The sequence below is a fragment of the Protopterus annectens genome, chromosome 1.part1 (assembly GCF_019279795.1).
Source record: "Protopterus annectens isolate FY-2018-M chromosome 1.part1, PAN1.0, whole genome shotgun sequence".
Lineage (NCBI taxonomy): Eukaryota > Metazoa > Chordata > Ceratodontiformes > Protopteridae > Protopterus > Protopterus annectens.
In genome coordinates, this window is record NC_056726.1 from 657240811 (window position 1) to 657261427 (window position 20617).

Sequence of the window (20617 nt, forward strand, 5' to 3'; positions counted from 1 at the left end):
GATGGAGGCTGGATCCACACAGCAGCACGACATGGAGCGTGCAGGTAATATGCCATATGTACACTTGACTGTTCTGTACACTGTTAGTTTATGCATGTGTAAGGTGTGTCCGTGGTATGTAGCTGTCATCATAGTATGTAAATGTGCATGTGTGATATTGGCAATATCAGCAGCTGATGTGTGAAAGGCAACTGGTGTACTACTGCACTGTATCATATGCAGTATCAATGGCACAGTTGTGCCCACTGACATTAATCTCATCATTTCTGCAGGTCCCTCCGGGGTTACAGCAAGGCAGGCCATCCATGCTGGTGAGTGTGTTTAACAATACCTATAATAGTCCTGATAGTGCTAGTAACACTAGTGTAACTCAGTAGTGCTCTGTGTGTATACTGCGGGTTGTGCATGTGTGCAGGTGTGCCTGTGCCCATGTGTGCATGTGTGCAGGTGTGCCTGTGTCCACGTGTGCATGTGTGCATGTGTGCATGTGTGCCTGTGTCCACGTGTGCATGTGTGCATGTGTGCCTGTGTCCACGTGTGCATGTGTGCATGTGTACACGTGACCACGTGTGCATGTGTGCATGTGTGCATGTGTCCATGTATGCATGTGTCCACGTGTGCATGTGTGCATGTGTCTATGTGTGCATGTGTCCACATGTGCATGTGTGCATGTGTGCATGTGTGCCTGTGTGCATGTGTGCATGTGTGCATGTGTGCCTGTGTGCATGTGTCCACGTGTGCCTGTGTGCATGTGTCCACGTGTGCATGTCTGCATGTGTGCCTGTGTCCATGTGTGCATGTGTGCCTGTGTCCATGTGTGCATGTGTGCATGTGTCCGTGTGTGCATGTGTGCATGTGTGCATAAGTGCATCACTGGTAACATTGTGTGGACACTGTAAACTGTGTTTCCTGTCTTCCTCCCACAGGTTCTGGTGCTGCTCTGGTGTCCTGCAGCAGGGAACCTGAATCTGGTGCCACAGGTACTGGTAATGATGATATCTGTGTAATGGTACAGGAAGGTGTGTCAGGGTCCACCATTGGTCAGCCAATTGACAGTACACAGCTGTCAACCCCATCATTGTGCACAGTCATCCTGCCAGTACATCCTTTGTCACCATTGTCCCTAGGTGAAGGACAGGATACAGTGGGCATTGACCAGGGTAATGTGGTATCTGTGGCACATGCTTCCCCACACAGCAGCCATGGGCAGGGTCCTGCGATGGTACCACACAGACAGTTGCCCATGGGTTCTCGTGGGAGCATCCGTATGCATGCTGCCTGGCAGATGTGCCCAAAGAGGTCTGTCAACCTCAGCTATGTTTCGGGCTGTCATGCAGGCACAGTCGTGTATGGAAAGGTACACCAGACAGGGTCTGAGGGAGCTGAGAGCATGTCACACAGCCATGACTGACAGTAAGCGTGACATCGCGGATGCTATCCGTAATTTCACCGATGTCATAGACAGACGTTGTGGGGACATATTACAGCAGTTCCACAACCAAATGTCCATGAGCCAGGGCAATGGTGGGCGGTTGCGGCATCGACGTGGCCGTATGCCAGCAACAGCAGCAGCTGGCAGTCGGCACAGATGACAACAGGCCCGCGCATGCCCCCATAGTGCCAGCAGCAGCCCCAGCAATGCTGGGTCTGTGCTGTCATCGGAACGCCCCAGGAGACCACGTGCACGTGGCTCTGGACAGTCCCAACAGGGACCTGTGTCCAGTCAACACACTCCCGCTTCTGATGACAGTACCCAGTCTGACATAGTACTGGATACAGTCCGTAGCACCCCTGCCAGGCAAAGGTACCATGTCCGTGCCCACAGACACTGATCTGTATGACCTGCCAGGTGCAGTCTGTGGCTGTCCACAAACCCCTGTATATGGCAGCCATGAGGTGGAACTGTGTGCGTGCATACACACATGCGAAATGTTAACACCTAGGGTGACCACATACATGCACACACTGCACCAACAGTGCCCCACCCTGTACTGCTGCCCCTCACCAATACACATACACACACATGTCAATTGGTGGTATCAGTGGCAGACTCAGGCATACCTAATTCACACCCTGTGCATATGATGACACTGTGCCACCTCCTGCAATCTCCAACATCATTGCGGGAACAGGTAAACACGTTGCTGATGCACAGGGTGACTACATAGAAGTGTATTAGTAGTATCATGTTGGTAACAGTACAGTGTGCTGATATGACTGTGTGTATATCCCAGCATGCCTGATGCAGTAACCGTATGAATGTCCTGAATTGTTATCTGCCCATAGTACGCACCAAAGTGTAACAGCTGCACATAATTGCATGCCGGTGGTAAGGATGTCAACAGATAGCCACATACATGGGTAGCACAGGGGGGAAGCTAATGCAAGTAGTGATATGCAATGATGGACATGTACAGTAATGGTGTCAAGTTGCCCACAATGACTATGCAATGTGGATGTTTGCGTATGTTGATATGTGTGCAGTACCAGTGTAATCCAAATCACAATTAACTATGACATAATATCAGTTCTACCATGGGCATCTGCGCTGTGCATTCCTGGGTACATGTTGATAGTGCCTACATATTTGCATTGTTACTTACTGTTAGTGTTACCCCTTCTTTGTTGAACAATGAACTACTTCCAGCCCTGCTTACTGTAGCTTTGTTTGCATGCATGTTTGCTTGGGGTTCCCTGGAACACTGCTTACACCTGCAATGCAGAGTTACAGTGCTTCTGTGGACTCCTAGTGACATCTGCATAGCGTTCAATACGTATGTCAAGTTTACACATGACAGAACGTCACTGTCCGTCCTGTTCGCATGTACGTTGCCTGTGACACATTGCACGTCTTACCTGGCATTTACCCACGTGTGCAGTCATATATGCCAGTGCTATGAAACAGTAGCAGTACACCCACACATACACACCTTCAGTATGTTGTTCCCCATTGGCCCTATGTGTTGGTACTCACCATGGCAATCACACTACTAGAGTAGCATGTGCAAAGGTAACCTGTGAATCACCTCTATGGTCCAGTTGTGGTTTATATGAGTCATGTGGCAATGTCACAGCTGCCACATGTATGCAGTCAGCCATCACCCTTGGCCAGGAACGTACAACACATGTGTGGGATGCCACCACATAGCCAATCTGGGGACTGAGCTCTCTGAACCCAGTAATGCTATACCCTGTCAGGTGGCATGTCATATTACAGTGACTACAATACAAGTCAGACATAGACACGCACTGACAGCATGCTGAACACACTGGGGCATACGTGGGGACTCAGAATAGCATCCTGCCTGAGCATCACACACCTCCGCAGCTGGCACACAGGCATATGTTCCGTCGGAACAGAGCACATGCCACAAATGGCACACACATCCCGTGTGCCACAGACTCACAGCCTGTAGGGCTACACAACACACCTGCTACAGATGTGTCAGGTACCTGTCTTGGGTGCTGCACTGGTGTCCCGCTCAACAGGCTGTATCTGGTGAAGGTCACAGTGATATGCCTCAGGGGCACTATGGTCCACCACAGAACACATGCATACAGGTCAGTCAGAGGCATGGACACATATGACTCAGTCATTGACCATGCCACTATGGATGACCCGAGACATACCTCCCTGGACTACATGATAGGGAACATAGAATGGATCTCTCAGCATGTGGCACGGGCCAGTATGAGCCTGATCTTGGTTGCCAACATACCCTCAGCAGGTATGCTACCACTATATGTAGGAAGGGTGTTGTATGTCTACATTCTGCTCGGTCTCCAATGTCATTCATAGGGTATCCGCTGGCTGTCAACGTGTGCTTACATGCTAGGGAAGCCACAATGATGTGCAAGGGTCAGCTTGCACGTGACACCCATGGCCCGATGTATATTGGCGAAGCTCCTTGATACACACATACTGCCTTATACTGCAGGACACGGATTACATAGCCACCTCCGGTATCACACAGGTTAGGACACTAACAGTGCTGCTACACAACACCAGCAGTGTACACCGCAAGATGCATGCACTGGACACTGTCCTCAGCATGGTGAACTGCAATGTCTGTGCAGTACCAGAGTCCTGATTCATGGCTCACAGGTGCAACCCATCACTGCCAGGTTATGCCTCATACCATGCCTGTCGTCCCCTACACATGTAACACACATGGACGGGGGGGTGGTATCCCAAGGCACCACAGATACACACACCTCCAGGTTGTTGGCACAGCACAAAGCATCAGGGCCTAATCATGTGCAGCTAACAGTGTGTCGGACTGCCATCTGGTTCATAGCCTGGCACACACAGCCCTCCCATACACAGGAAAACCACCTATCCTCCATATCAACACTGGCAATATGACAGTCTCAAGAACTGTCTTTATATGGCTGGACTGCATCCAGCCAAACATTGTGCATGAGCATTACTGTAGCTACAACACACTAGTTGAAGGGTTCACAGCATGTGGTCACTGAATTGCAGTGGAATGACATGTTACCACTCCCACAACAGGTGGGAACATGCAGCACCTGTACATCGACTACATGTAGACTATATGGCCCAGACCAGATGTGTATCCCCTGCTATAGGTATTTTACCATATACATCCACACTGTATAGACACATACTGCGTGTGGCCCCTGCACAGTAAGACACAGTCATATTGTTATACATTGCAAATACCATTTATCCACTCGAGGCATGTGTCAGACATGGTAACTACTGCAGGTCACAGGTATTTATGTGTATGTGTCACACACATACATCATGTCTGCAATGCCATTGCTGGTTTAGGCAATGGCATGCATTGTTATGCACAAAGACCCACACAAGGTCATAATGTGTGACACAACCACACGTGGCAGTTGTGGGTTACCAAAACATACCTATCTGTACTCTGACAATGGTAATAGACCCAGTAGCAGAGCGCACTATTGGCATTACTGGCCAATTAGCCCTGTTTAAGCCAGTGTGGTGACATCCCCTGTGTTTACTGGGGGAATATGCAGCATCTGGTGTATTGCAGTATTTGCCAAAAGGATCGGTTCTCTCACACTTGCATTTACACACACCCCACTACCCCCACACACACACACGCACACTTGCCATTTGCAGGATTCATACTCCTACCTAACTAAGTTAGTCACGACACGTGAGAGAGACGCATTAGCAAAGCACACTATTCGGATTACTAGATGGTTCCTCTTCTCTGGCTGTACTTATAGGGTGCTGACATCATCAGTGTTTTGAAAGGGTAATGTGTATCAGGTAGTGTGATCTCCTGATTTCAAAGAAGCACATGTTTTTCATACAGAATTGCACACAACAGAGTCCCCACATCCAAACACACACACATGCCATTTACAGGTTTCAAACTCCTACCTAACTATATTATGACACTCGGGAAAGACGCATTAGCAGAGTACGCTATTTGAATTGCTGGGAGGTTTACCTTCTCCTGCTGTACTTATAGGGTGCTGACATCATCCGTGCTGAGATAGGGGAATGTGCATCCTGTAGAGTGCTTTCACAGATGCCAAAAGGGACATCTCCCTCATACAGACTTGCACACACACTAACCCCCCTCCACACACATTGGGCAGTTTCAGGATTCAAACCCCTACCTAACTATGTTATGACACTCGAGACGGACGCATTAGCAGAGTGCGCTATTCGCATTACTGGGAGGTTTCCCTTCTCCTGCTGTACTTATAGGGTGCTGACATCATCAGTGTTTAGAAAGGGGAATGTGCATCCTGTAGTGTGTTCTACTAGTTGCCAAAAGGGATATTTCCTTCATACAGACTTGCACACACACTAACCCTCTCCATACACACTGAGCATTTGCAGGATTCAAACCCCTACCTAACTATGTTATGACACTCGAGACGGACGCATTAGCGGAGCACGCTATTCGTATTACTGGGAGGTTTTCCTTCTCCTGCTGTACTTATAGGGTGCTGACATCATCAGTGTTTAGAAAGGGGAATGTGCATCCTGTAGTGTGTTCTCCTAGTTGCCAAAAGGGATATTTCTTTCATACAGACTTGCACACACACTAACCCCCTCCACAAACACTGAGCATTTACAGGATTCAAACCCCTACCTAACTATGTTATGACACTCGTGACAGATGGATTAGCGGAGTGCGCTATTTGAATTACTGGAAGGTTTTCCTTCTCCTGCTGTACTTATAGGGTGCTGACATCATCAATGTTTAGAAAGGGGAATGTGCATCCTGTAGTGTGTTTTCCCAGTTGCCAAAAGGGACATTTCCCTCTCACAGACTTGCACACACACAAACCCCACTCACCCACCCACACTGAGCATTTGCAGGATTCAAACCCCTACCTAACTATATTATGACACTTGAGGGAGACGCATTAGCAGAGTGCACTATCCGAATGACTAGGCATCTGTTCTGCACCTGCAGTATTTATAGGGTGCTGACATCTTTATTTCTACAGAGGTATGTACATGTAGTACTACCTGTCAGGTGGGGGATAGCATATATATGCATTTGCAGCCACCTAGATCAGGGTCAGATATGCACATCGCACTGGCAGGTTATGTTCTATACCATGCTTTGTGACCACAGGACCTGTAACACACAACACAACCAGTCCAGAACACCACACCCACATCCAGGACACACACTTAGCTTCCCTGGGAACAGTGCCGGGATATGCAGGTGTTCACATACACCATTCCAGTTGTTAACATCAGGTACAGGCATATTGTGTGTGAGAACTACTCAGGCCTCTACCACTTTACCCTACAGCCACTACAATTTGTGGGTCCATGTGCTATGGCAGAACCACACACCACAGCCACATGGGTGAATACATATTGCACCTGTCCATCTGCAACGTGTGTACTCACTGTTCCACACCAGAGGTAGACCACCATTGTTGATATCTGACCATACCCACCTTTCCCTGGACATCCATATCCCATCTCCACCCCAGGCAAGGTTGTCACTGCACACAAACTATATTTAGCACAAGCAGACTCTACACTTGTGAAGACTGGGGTGGACGACTTCAGAGGACCCATGCTGGGGGACTATACTGGCCACTCAGCATAATCCTTGACAATTGCATTCTATGAGCATGTGTATGGTTTGCATTGATCATGCTATCCCACATATACCCATGACTGCTCCACAACAAGACACCTGTCAGGTGTACACCAGCCATATATGAGCCGTACAACAGACAGAGTGAGCTAATACATTGCAGAGCTGTAGCCCACAGAGGGAGGACATTTGTGAACAGTTCCGGCACGGCACTTCATTCACACATAATCATCACAACACAGTGTTGACAGTGGAATTGTCCAGAGAATGCAGATAGGGCTCCCCTCAGTCTGTTATTGACAGACACTTACTGTTAGAGATCCTCAGCAACCCTCTTCCAGCACACACCGACAACATGGCTGTGGCTTAGCACATTCAATCCCTGGGACCTCCACGGTGCCCCTGCTTGACAGAGGCACAGCTCACTAGCCTCACATGTTGCCTTATGTGACCTACTTTACAGTGGCACAGTAGCCTACTGTACTGGGGATGCAGATGCCAAGCACACTCTGGCTGAGCTGTCATTCCCTAGGGCAACAAGCCTAGTATTGACCTCTACACCCATATGTTCAATTGTCGGATGCACAATATTTGTTGTGCTGTTCTACTGTTTGCAGGTCTTTATTGCCATAGCATTTCCTGTTCCTATGACCAACTTGTGTATCTGTGGAAGATGTTTGCATATGATGGCGATCCACTATATCACTTATGTCTCTGTAGTCATTTACCGTGTGCACTGGGCAGATTACTGTGTTGTGGTTGGTTCCTGGACTGACACGTACAAATACCAGATATGTGTGGCCAACTGCTAAACGGAGATATGGCCTAAGTGTGTGAGCATGCCCAGTTCAGCCTTTCCATGGCATGTTGTCTGACATATGCCTCATTTATCAAAGTGTGCGAGCATGCCCAGTGTGAGCTTTCCATATGTTGCACTCTGAAGTCCACCACATATTTGGGTGTGTGAACTTCAACAATATCTCACGTTTATGGTTGTGTGTTGGGTGTCATGTTGTGTACTAACTGGCCGACTGCTTCGTGTCTGCCACAACAGGGATTATACTGTGCCTGCAGGGATTGCATGGGATACTTTGCAGACAGTTCTCAACATACTTTCATAATGACCTAACACTGTAGTACCGTATAGTGTACTGGTTCAGTACTTTCACTGTGGTGGACAGTATCCTGGACTTTAGTCCTATGACTGCTTGACATCTTCATAGTGAGCACAACAGACTGTGTAGGGGCCAGTTGTGCACATATGACCATGTTGCATTATGTTCAGATATGGACTACCTACACCAGGCTCGTCCAACATTGGTAGTGTATTCCACAACATGGGTGGACATTGGCAAACACTAGCGATGTTCCCTAGGCCATTTCTGATGCTAGTCACAGGGTATGTTTGTCCTTCGACACACATTGTAACTGGAGTTTGCCATGACATATGTCATGGTTAGTATACTGTGCCTCCGTCTACCTCTGACATAACAGTGATACCCAGGGTTAGCCTACCATCTCCCATCCACTCATCAGGATTCCTCTTGAGGGGTGTCGATATGTGACTCTCTGGCTGACCTGTACCGGGAGTTTACTGAAGAGTGGGGGTGCCTTCTGTGTTATGGATCATTCTGTACAGCTTGTCCTATGTATGTCAGTGCTGGGGTTCAGGTCTCTCATGTGCATAGCTCACTGCCATTCAGATTGTACAAGGTGCAGCATGTTCATTGATTCCAGGTTGGACATGGCTTCATACATCAGGCACAGCTTGCCTGTAGCTGGGCAGTATGGCAGTGTGTGGGGCTGCAGTTTGTTTACTCAGGCAACACATGGCATCTGTTCATGCTCTTTGCTACTCCTGGTGGGGTACTGTTGTGGACTTTACAGTTGATGGAGGTGTCTGCTGAGGTATATCCCACAGGGGCTATTGTAGTCAATTGTGACGCTGATGGAGGATGACTGCAGAGCCACAGTGACATCCCCTTATCTACATCTGCCGACCTTCATGTTTGGGTGGTTATATAGTATATGTTTCTGCGAACACTACAGCCACATGTTTGTCCAGTGCAGGACATCTATCACCTTTTGTACCCAGGTCTCTCATTACATGTTAGGTACGTCATGGGTTAACACCTGTGTGGTAATTTGTGGGCACTTACTGTATATCCACGGTGGTTGTCTATACACAGTTCTGCAATTAGCTTGCTGACATGGCTATGGCTCCAGTTGTCTGTTTGTAGTTGGCCCTTTTGTGGGTTGCTTGTGTCAGCTGGGGGTCGGATATGGTGGGATGTTTGTACTCCTCTGCATACATGTTCAGTCACAGTCCTTCCATGTTGGCCTATACCTATGGGACATATATACAGAACGGGGGGGCCTAGGACCAGGCCTTGTGGGATGCCACTCATATCTGCTTTGTAGTCTGACATGGATGCGGCATGTCTGACCATGTCAGTTCTGTCCTTGGTCTGGTTTGCAACCCCTCTACTGACATAGGGGTATATATTTAAGCTGGTAAACATATCCATACTGAACTCGTACGGTATTGTCTAGAAGCATATGCACGGTCCAGCTACGCTGTGTGGACCACATTGCCCTCATCAATGACCTTAATGACTGCTTCAAATGGGTCAAACATGTTTAGGGGCAGGATCTGCAGTTACGACAGCCACACTGTGTAGGGTCCAGTATCAGTAGGTCCACAATAGCCTTCTGTCTGCGGTACATACTGATCCTTTCCATAGCTGTGCAGACCAAGCTTGTCAGGATCCTGGGGTGGTAGTTTGCAGTATCCATTCAGGCAACACCTTTGTTGTGAAGGACCATTGTTGTTGTACACTGCTCTTTGGGTACATATCCTGTGGTAAGGCTGACATTGGGCAGTAGTGTGATTTGGCATTCCATTATTCTTGGAGTCCATGTTGGCCTCAGCCCAGGACACCATCACATACCTTTGCTGCTGTGTGTTTTACTTTGCAGATGATGGCTGTTAACTCAGCATCTGCAATGTGAGGGGACCAGCAGTCTGCTGGGATAGATATTTTGCACTCTGGGGGGGGGGTGTTTGCACTGCACCTGTCAGGTTGTATGTTAGCAATATGTGTGTGTGTTTGGTATGTTGTTTGTAATATCTGTGTGATTCGGAGCATATCTGTGGATGCCCAACATGGTTCCTACCATCAGTTAGGTAAGCCTTGTGATTATCCTTAGTGTCCTGTACAATTTGTATCTTCATAGGTTCATGGGTTCATACTAGGCTATCCACCCTAGGGCATTAGTAAGCCTAGCCAGAGTGTGTGTGTCTTTCGCCACCCCTTGCTATGTTTCTATTATGGCCATTTATGAATTTCTTTACTGTGCCTCTTTCTGGTCGTGACCCAGTGAAGACCCCCAGTATACATGTACGATCATCCATCCACTTGGCAATATTCCTGTTGAGGGGTGTCAGTGAGGGGCTCTGCCTAACATGGATTGGGATCCTGTTTCTGGGTGTGGGGAGCCTCTGGGTTATGTATCTGTCCCTCCAGCACATCTTATTTCATTATGTGTTGAGGCTGACATCTGTCACTCTCACAGCACCAATGGCTTTGATTTCCTGTGGTGGAGCATGTCCATTACTCCTGTGTTGGACATGGCCTTGTACAACAGACATACAATGCCTCTGTGTAGGCAGTCTGTGACTGCATTCAGCTGGGGTGTCTACAGCCATGCAGCATATGACATATATTTCGCACCCTTTATCCTCTTGGTGGGGTAACTATGAGGTCTTCCGAACTGCTGCAGGTGTCACGTACGGTACATCCCATATGAGTCATTGTACTAGATTATGGGTCTGATAAGGGAACAGTACAGTGGCACAGTGACCTCTGTTGATGTAGATGTGAATCCTTTCATGATACGGTGTCCAATATCGACAATCTTCCTAGCCACATTGGCATTGTGAGTGTCACATGACAGATTACTGTCGACTTGTGTCCCTAGGTCCCTGATTACTCCTTGCATACATAATGGTTTGCCACCTATGTGGTAATTTGTGTGTACCTTGTCTGGTATTTGGTGGGACATTCATACTGTCCAGTGTCTTCAGGATGTCTGGGTGGAGTTCTTGTGTGTGAGAGTGTGGTCTGTCGCATGCTACAGACTGTACAGCAGTTTGGACTACACTTAGGTGCACATGGGTGGTCTCCGCTGCTTTGTGCATTGTCAGTTACCTGGCCATATGGGTGTCTGTGCTGCATATGGATACTCCCCCCTCCTTTGATGTTTTGGTCCAGGTGTTGGGGCCATAACACATGATATGTGGTATAACCTGGTAGTGCTGGTGTGCTATCACTAGGCTTGCAGCAGGCTTCTGTCACTGCACAGACATCAATGTTCTCCATAATGGGAAGTGCCTCAGGGGCATGCATATTGCAGTTTACACATCTGGCATTGGTCAGCATTACCCTTATGTTTCTTACCACTTATGTTTTCTAGGGTGGTGGGTAGTCTTTTTGGCCTTGCCTACATACGGCTCTATGGAGGTGGCAAAGGCCTTATCCAGTATCCAGACGCACAGGGGTAACAGGTGCAAGCCATCCCTGGAACAGCAGCATGGCTTGTCATGCTTGACACCTCAAGCAGACAGACATTAGACCCTCTTGGACTGACAGCTGTATCTGTGCCAGCTGTTAAACATGATCATTCTGTGTTTGTACTGTGGCATCATTCTTGGTGAGGGTTGGATGCTGCACACAGTCAGTGTCATACCGGCCTGGGGTACATACTCAGAGAGATCATCCATGTCTCTTTTCATGTAGACCAGGGAGGTACATCTCAGGTCATTCACACCAGCATGGACATTGAGAGCATCATATTTCTGCTTGCTTTGGGGTGACCTGCGTACTTGTGTTATGTGGCATTTTGTGGCAGCCTACAGGCAGCTTACTCTACCCTTTCCCTTGTTCAGTCTGGTGAGTGGGACAGCAGTGTGTCTGCCTATACAGACACCTATTACAACTGTATCAGGCATGTTGTTTCTCCTTCTGGCCTGTGACTGTTTGGCACACCAGCTTTGTGTACTATTCGTTGCATGTGCTATGTTTGGAGTTTGTGGTTGCTTGTGATCTGCTTTGGAGGCTTCTGTTGGTGTGGTGTGTTTGTAATTAGGGCCTCCGGGAATGTTTTTCTGTGTTTATGTGTTTGGTTTACAGTTGTGGTAGGTCTATGTGGGACTGGGTTTGTGGTGCATGTGGTTACCTTCTCCTCCTGACTAGTTTTGACAGTACTGAGTTGGGGGAGCTCAACCTCTGGTTTGGATACATGGTTGCATCTATCACATATATTTGTATTTATTGGGGGGAGTTGTGGTTGTCTGTGTACTTGGGACAGGTGTCACATTGCCTCTGGATTCACAGATTCTACTTGTTGTGGCTGGACTTAGTGGATTGTATGTGTGGACATATGTTATTGCCATACTACTGGTCAGTGATTACTTCCCTTTTTATGTTTGCTCTATCATGTGGTAGCTTCCTCATTCTCTTGCATGGTTTGGTAATGGCTGGAGACCAGCATGCCAGATGCCTGCGTGTATGGCATTGTGTGTTGTTGTTATTTGTGATTGCATACTCCAAGCATTCCTGGCTGTGTTCATGGAATGCCTGTATAACATGTTCTGCGGTGTGTCCCATATTCTGCACTTGCACAGGGCCTTTCGTGGTTTCAACATCATTTTGGAGGGCTGCAACCTATGCTTTACACATGTTTTTCACTGTGGTATTCTGGCCAGGGACTGGTGCGGGATGTGTATATCCAGTGTGATTACTCTATGGTCTGGTCTTACCAGTGAAGGATACACTTCTCATCTTGCCATCCAGTACACATGTTGCTGATTATCACATCCAGTATGCTTACCCCTCTTGTGGGAATGGTACGTTGTTCCTGGGCATTTTTGTTTATGGATTCTGGGAACTTTTCTCCAACTGTGTTGGTGCTAGTATAATGCTCCCGGTGTATGTCTGGGTATTTTCACTCAAGCAATATAATGTTGTTTTGGGGGCTTGATATATTCATGTATTCCAACATAGGCCAGGTGCAGTTCCTGGTATTAGGACAGGTGTCTGCAGCAGGCTATATACTGGGAGGAGGTTTTAGCCATTGGTATTTGACCATGGCTAATCCATGCTGCTTCTTCTTGTGGTACCAACATGGGGGTGTGGTTATCCTTGACATTTATTGCTAGTCACCCTCCTTTTGTAGCTTGTTCCATGTTTTGCGGCTGTACAGCACAGTATGAGGTGTGACCTGGTAGTGTTAGGGTGCTGATGTGAGCCTTGACCCAGTTCTCTATTACAGGACTGATATCTACATTCTCCATACTGTGTGCGTTTACACTGCACACATCTTGCTGTTTAGACTTCTGGCATTGGGTAGCATTACATCTAGGTTCCTATCCCTTGTGGTACCTATGAAGGTGGGTTTGTGTTTTGAGACTTACCTATTCAGGGCATGCTGTGGGTACTGACAGCCTTTGCCAGTATCCATGGGGCATGGAATGATAGGTGCACGCCACCCCTAGCAGGTGGTGCATCATGTCATGCTCCGCATGTCTTCCCAGCCTGAAACACATTGGCTCCCCTTTGACTAACTGCATTACTTCAGCCAGTTATTGCACTTGATCATCCCATCGTCATTTTGTGGCTTCATGCTTGGTGAGGGTGGATGTTAGCCAGGGTGCTCAGGTGTGCATATAGTACATGGTGTTACATTACTTAACACATGGCATTCATGCCTCAGGTGGTGCTGCAGGGCTGCCTCTGTCGGATGCACATATTACACTTCCCTGTACATGTTTGTGAGCAGGTAATGTCATTTTAGGCATCCATGTTATTATTTGAGTGAGTCAGAGGGGGTATCATTCCCAGGGTTCCTACTGAGCCAGTGTATGTGCTATGTGTTGCCTCTTTGCCAAGGTCAGGGCATACTGGGCACGCCTCCTTCTGCCTACTGGGGCAGGCTCAGGTTGTTCCTCCTCCGAGTCACGCTCTGCCTGTGATGGCCTTGGCAATGGTGGGGGCTGTTTGGCCCAGCCCTATGCTGGTCCTGCTGCAGCTGTTTGATCATATTATGTAGCATAGCACATACCATGACAATTTGGGTACATGTAGTTGGTGTGTACTGCAAGGCTCCACCAGATGTGTCCAGACACTGGAACCGTGACTTGAGCAGCCCAAACACACGCTCTATTACATTACGTGTTTGTGCATGTGCCTCATTATGGCGTTCCTGTTCAGGTGTGTGTGCGTTTCTGATGGGTGTCATCAGCCACGGCTCCAGTGCATAACCTGCATCCCCCACTAGGTGTCCATGTGGGATGTCTCCATTGGCAAATGTTTGGTACAGCTGCGTCAAATGCCAGATGTGGGAATCATGGCAACTCCCAGGGCAGCCAGCACACACATTCATTATTATGCCCTGGGCATCACACACAACCTGACAGTTGATGGAGGGGAAGCCCTTGTGGTTAATGTAGGCCCTACCCCACTCACCGGCTGGTGCTTTGATGCGTATGTGCGTGCAGTCTATTGCACCCACTACCTCAGGGTATTCCGCTATTTGCTGGAAGAGACGCATATTGCTGGCCAATACCTCACGGGCATTGGGGAAATATACATGATCACTGACATGTGCTGACATGGCATCCAGGAACTGGTGCAGTACCCTGGAGGCCGATGCCTGTGATATCCCCATCATATTGCCAGTTGGTCTCTGGAAGGTATCTGTTGCTAGTATTCTTAGGCCAACACATACCTTGGTTTCCACTGGGATGGGTTCCCCTCTGTTGGTTCTGTGTGTGAGGCGTGGCCTGCACAGCTCAACAATTTGCTGCAGGAGCTCTCTGTCCACTCTATAGCGCTCTACTATCTCCAGCTCATGTAACCCATGGTAGGTGACCCTGGGCCTGTACACTCTTCTCCGTCTCCTCACTGTGGGTTGTCTGGCACCATCTGCATTGTCACCACCCTCAGCAAGTCGCCTATGTCTCATTATGACAGCTATGGCAGCTCCTAACATTTCTGCTCTGAGTGAAGCTTTTTCAGTTTTCACTTCTATTAGCTTACACCTGTCTTGCAGTGTCTCTTAAGAGAAACATCCTGCACTACTGTTTGCAGTGTTTTAAGTGCTGGGCTGGGCTACTATTCTGCCTGTGTAATTGCCTGCTTCTAATTGTTTTCACCTGCTAGCTTCAGTAGTTATCCCTGCTAGCTTCCTACTAATTCTGTTGCTTCCTTTTTCCTTTCTGTTTCCTCAGGGTGGAATCGCCGAAAAAAAAATTATATTTTTATTATTTTTGCATCAGGTTACCTTGCCAATGGCCACATATTTGGCCATTGGCATGCTGCCTGAGACATATGCACCCTTTATTTGGAGCTGACATGGCTCCGTTGTGGAATTTGCAGAAACGTATTCAGTTGTCAACTGAGTAAATTTCTGCAGCTAAAACGTGTCTTACATGGGCTGGTTTCTGCTTCGTGGATCGCTAATATACCTCGGTTTCTGCTTCGTGGATCGCTAATATACCTCATTTGCATACCTTTCGGCTGCAAGTGAGGTATTTAGCATGTCCACGCCCAGTATATATATAAATAATAAAGAACATGAAAATACTGAATATATATTCACAGTAAACCACAGAGATCAAATCACAGAAAATATTGAACTTAACACTGAAGGCCAGACTCATACAAATAAAGAAAAATAATCTCTAAACTAAGCTTCCCTATATTCTTGACTGAATGTAAGAGAATTTTAGTGTTCCCTAGCTAAGTTACTTATTTAGGCAAGGCAAGATGAAATACATGAGCAGTCTTTCTAGCCAGGCCCCAAACAGCATACTCTATTGTCTGAGATTACTTCCTGTAAAATATAATATCCAAGATGACTTGCAGAATGACCTCATCTAGTCACCTGACTCTAGGTTCCCACAATATCTCCTTTTGAAGTTTGAGACATGACTTTATCAGACTGCTACAATACACATTTAGAGCTTTTATGGGAATGCCTAGGAGCTACAAGCATTTACAATTATTTCTCCCTTCTTTACAAAAGCTAACAGATAATGGCTGCTCCCAGACCTACCGTCTCTGGTCCTACTCAGCACTGTGGGATGCCGTTCAATGATTTAATAGCTCATTTATATTTTCCTTATTTTTTTTCTTAAAATAAGACAGCTGGTTAACAATTGCTGTGTCAGTGTCCTGTATTGAAATCTATACATTTAATTCAGTTACCATAATACATCCACATTTCTCTTCATTTCAGCAGGGTGCACTGTTGATACATTTTAACACAATTAACACAAGCAGAGCTCACAAATACATTTTTAGCACAAGCATCTGTGCAGATCATTTTGATATACTAATGACATATAATTATTTACAAAATTCCAGGTAGCTGTGCTGGCACAAGTCATACATCCACTGTCCTACTTCTTCCTGGCTAGCTGGCAGTACCTCCTATCGTCTCAACCCCTAAAAAGAAACCTTCATGTATCACACAATCAAGTATCAATGAAGAAAGTGACAAACAAAAAAGAAGTATGATCCTAACTTATTCCATGGAGTCACATGTAATAAAAAGAATAATGGTCAAAATCTGGAGCTTCGTAAGAAGAAACTGATCTATAAGTCAGGCTCTGGACCCTCAACCATCCTTCATGTATTGAAAAGAATGAAATATTAGAAGTCAGGATGAAAATGAAAAATAAATTATTGCATCTACAGAACTATAGGCAGGAACCTTTCCCTGCAAACCCCATCCCCAGGTGAAGATGCTGTGCATTTATGAGACAAATAACTATTTTATATATATCCAAACTCAAAAATGAATTATGTCTGCACTAACAGATATAACTGCAGTAGTAAGCTGCACAAAAATGCAAAACATTCTACATTGGAAAAACTATTAACCCTCTCAAAATAAGAGTGGCCAAACATGTCTCAGATATCAGGCATAATAACTTCAACAACCCATTGTCTAGACATGCTCAAGTCTGCAGAAACCGGATACCTGGCTAACCAGCACCTTGTGCCAGTACCATGAAGCAGTACCCACCACCGCAGCTCTTAACATTAAGAGCAAAAAACAAGCACTGTATTAAGCTAATCACTCAATTTTAGTAATTGGTTATTACAGATCCACAATGCCCTCTTCCATTGAAAAGAAAAAATAAAAGCAGGTGTTCCTTCAATTTTACTGGCACACCAATCAGGAGGCCAGATGTACAATACCTCCCTCCCTTCTGCCCAGCCATCCAGCCATTCAGGTTCCATCTTGCATTGCATTTGCAGTCAGATCTGAGCACTGTAACACTGTAACACTGTGACGTGGTCTAAACTGTAGCAACTGCTTGTTACATTGCAGTAAGCAGTTTGCTACAGTTTAAATGTAAAAAAAAAAAAAATCTCTCTATAAACTGTTGCAACTGTTTGCTACATTTGCTTACATTGTTATATGACATTATACCAAGCACATTGATCATCTACCAGATACGCTGTGAGTTTGTACTTCTTTAGATAAGGAGTAAACAGCACAGATCATAATAAAGATGCAAACCATTTATGCACCACTGTTCCAGTCATTGTCATTAAATTTAATTAGTTTAAGTGCTCCAGGATTAAAGCCTTGGTTGTAATTTACATCTCTTTTAATATGGAAAATTGAAAAGTATGTATTACTTGTTACTGCTATATATAAATTAGATCTGATGAAGTTCTAACAAGGAAAAGAGGGAAAAGGGAAAAGGGCATAATTCTATTAATTTAATGTGTCAATGTTATGAGTTTTGATCAAATGGGTTTTAGGTGTTTTGGACTTTAGGTGTTTTGGTCTCGGTGAAATGAATGTTGATCATATGAAATTTATATATATATATATATATATATATATATATATATATATATATATAAGGGTCTACTTCTAAATTTCAAAGTTTCAAAACATAAACAGAGTATATGATAGCACTTTGAGGAAATCTGCATGGGGTATTGTGTTTACATCCTGAATTCTTTTTGTGTGAATGTCCCATTCAGGTGCATACAGAAGGGGGTGTTATACTCAATGATGGGTCTGATGTTGGCTGAGTATAGTGGCACAATGGTTTCCATAGACCCAGATGCCATGCCATTACTTTTAAATTGAGTGGCATAGAATGATTTTCTTACAGCCTTAGAGACATGTTGGTCAAAAGCCAGGTTACTATCTACATGAGTCCCCAAATCCCTGTCTAGTGTTTCTACTTTTAGGGGAGTTTCATCATTGAGGTAGTTTCCTTGAATGACCAACTTCCCAAAAAGGGCTATTATGCATTTTTGGCATTGAGTTTTAAGCCGTGGCTTTGGTACCACTCATTTATCTTTGTTAGACCTTCTTATAAGACATTAGTGTCTTGGGTGGGGGTTCTCTGATTGCTCCTAGACTGCAAACATCTGCAGATTTGGTAAGCTAGATGCCCTTAATATTGACCTTGACTTCTGAAAAATAGATGCCAAACAGGAGCAGATTTAGCACAGAGTCCTGGGATCTCCACTGGTGACAAGCCTTGTTGTGGAGGTGGACTCTTAAATCCTAACTTCCTGGGTCCTGTCTGTGAGCCAGCTGGTTATCCAGTGAATTACATATGAGTTTATGCCTAATTCCATCAGGTTGTTTAGAATGCTTGAGTGGGATACTGTATCAAATGCCTTAGCTAGGTCAAGATAGGCAGTATGCATTGTTTTGCCCTCATCCATTGCCTTGATGACCTTCTCAAAGAAGTTCACCAGGTTCCGTAAGCTTGACCTGCTTTTCTCAAAACCAAACTAGGCTGGGTCCAGTGTCTGAAGTTTTTCTATGTCATAACCTCCTACAAACTTATAATTCTTTCAGTGGCTTTGCATACGAGACTAGTCAAACTAATGGGTCTGTAATTCCCTTGACCCGTCAAAGGGCCACCCTTGACAGAGAGATGACCATTGCAGTATTTCATTCACATAGCATGAAGCCTGTACAGAGGCTATGGTTGAATAGTGACATCAGTGTCCTTGATAGGTAAGATTTCAGGCTGTTTAGGAGGCATCCTGGGATACTGTCAAGGGTCAACGAAGCTGTATTCTTGGCCTGAGAGAGTGTATCTAAGACGTTATCCCTACTGATAGTTGGAGGGATTATGTTAGACGGTATTTCCTGGAGTTGTCTGGGGGTGAGAGGGGAGTAAAGCTGGAGCTGAATTTGTCAGCCAAAAGATTTGATTGATTGATTTGGTTGACATTTTCATTCATCAAAATGTTAAAAATTTAGCATGATTTGAACAGTAAAAGTTTTTGAGTAAGGTAAGTGTGGACTAGGGACAGTAATGCTGAAACCTTTAGATATTCTAAAGGTTGTGCATTTGGGGCTGTGGTGTTTATGTGAATGTGAGATGGTCAGGGTTAGGGTAGGGTTACGTCAGGACATAGTTTTAGTGTAGTGTGTATCTGCTGGCATGTGTTTGTGGATGTGTGTGTGTGTGTGTGTGTGTGTGTGTGTGTGTGTGTGTGTGTGTGTGTGTGTGTGTGTGTGTGTGTGTGTTTATAGTATATGTATCCAAACTGTCTAGAATAGTGCCATTGTTATGGAAAGGGTTTTTGAAAGGTAAGGTGCAGGATTAGGGGCATAGCTATGGTGAGCAGGTATTAGTACAGTGGAGCATGGGGTGGAAAAGTTCAAATAGTGGATAAAGAGGAGGAGGGGAAGAGAAGAAAGAGTGAGAAAAAGTATTTGTTAGAAGAAATAATTAGGGTAGATATGGGAGGCAGGAGAAAAAATGAGTAAAAGTAACATTACAAGTAAGAGAAACGAAACCAAGGGAAAGAATAAATAACATGGACAGCAAGATTAACTGTGTGTGTGTGTGTGTGTGTGTGTGTGTGTGTGTGTGTGTGTGTGTGTGTGTGTGTGTGTGTGTGTGGTGTAAAAGAACTATAAAGCAAACCTGCACTGATACCTGCTTGCTGTCCTGCTGAGGGGGACACTTGTGCAAGTGCAGTGGACTGGCTCCAGTAGGAAGGGATGGCAGCATAACTCTCAACATTATAGAACAAGAAATCTGGACAAGGCCATAAATAATAGGGGACAAAGGCCCAAAAATGGGACAATTTATAAATATTGCACTTACAAACTTAGAAAGTTAGTAGTATCCACGAAACAACAACAAGTAGAGACCACCACGATGAGATAAGTTATGCTGGATTTACTAAGATAAAAACAAGCGCTTTCACGTATATCCAATACGCTTCCTCAGGTTTTAAACTGATATTCCATATAGCAGCTTATATAGCTAGTCAGAACATAATTAACATATCAATAATCCACTTATTCAATTATTCAATTAGCTGACTAACACTTAAAGTAAAACATTTGTAACTAAAGAAATACATAAACACATAGCTGTTTAGCTATATATTTAAATTATCAATAAAATCAGTAAAATAAACAAACAAAATAATACAAAACACTCGAACATGCTCAGAAACTCGGGC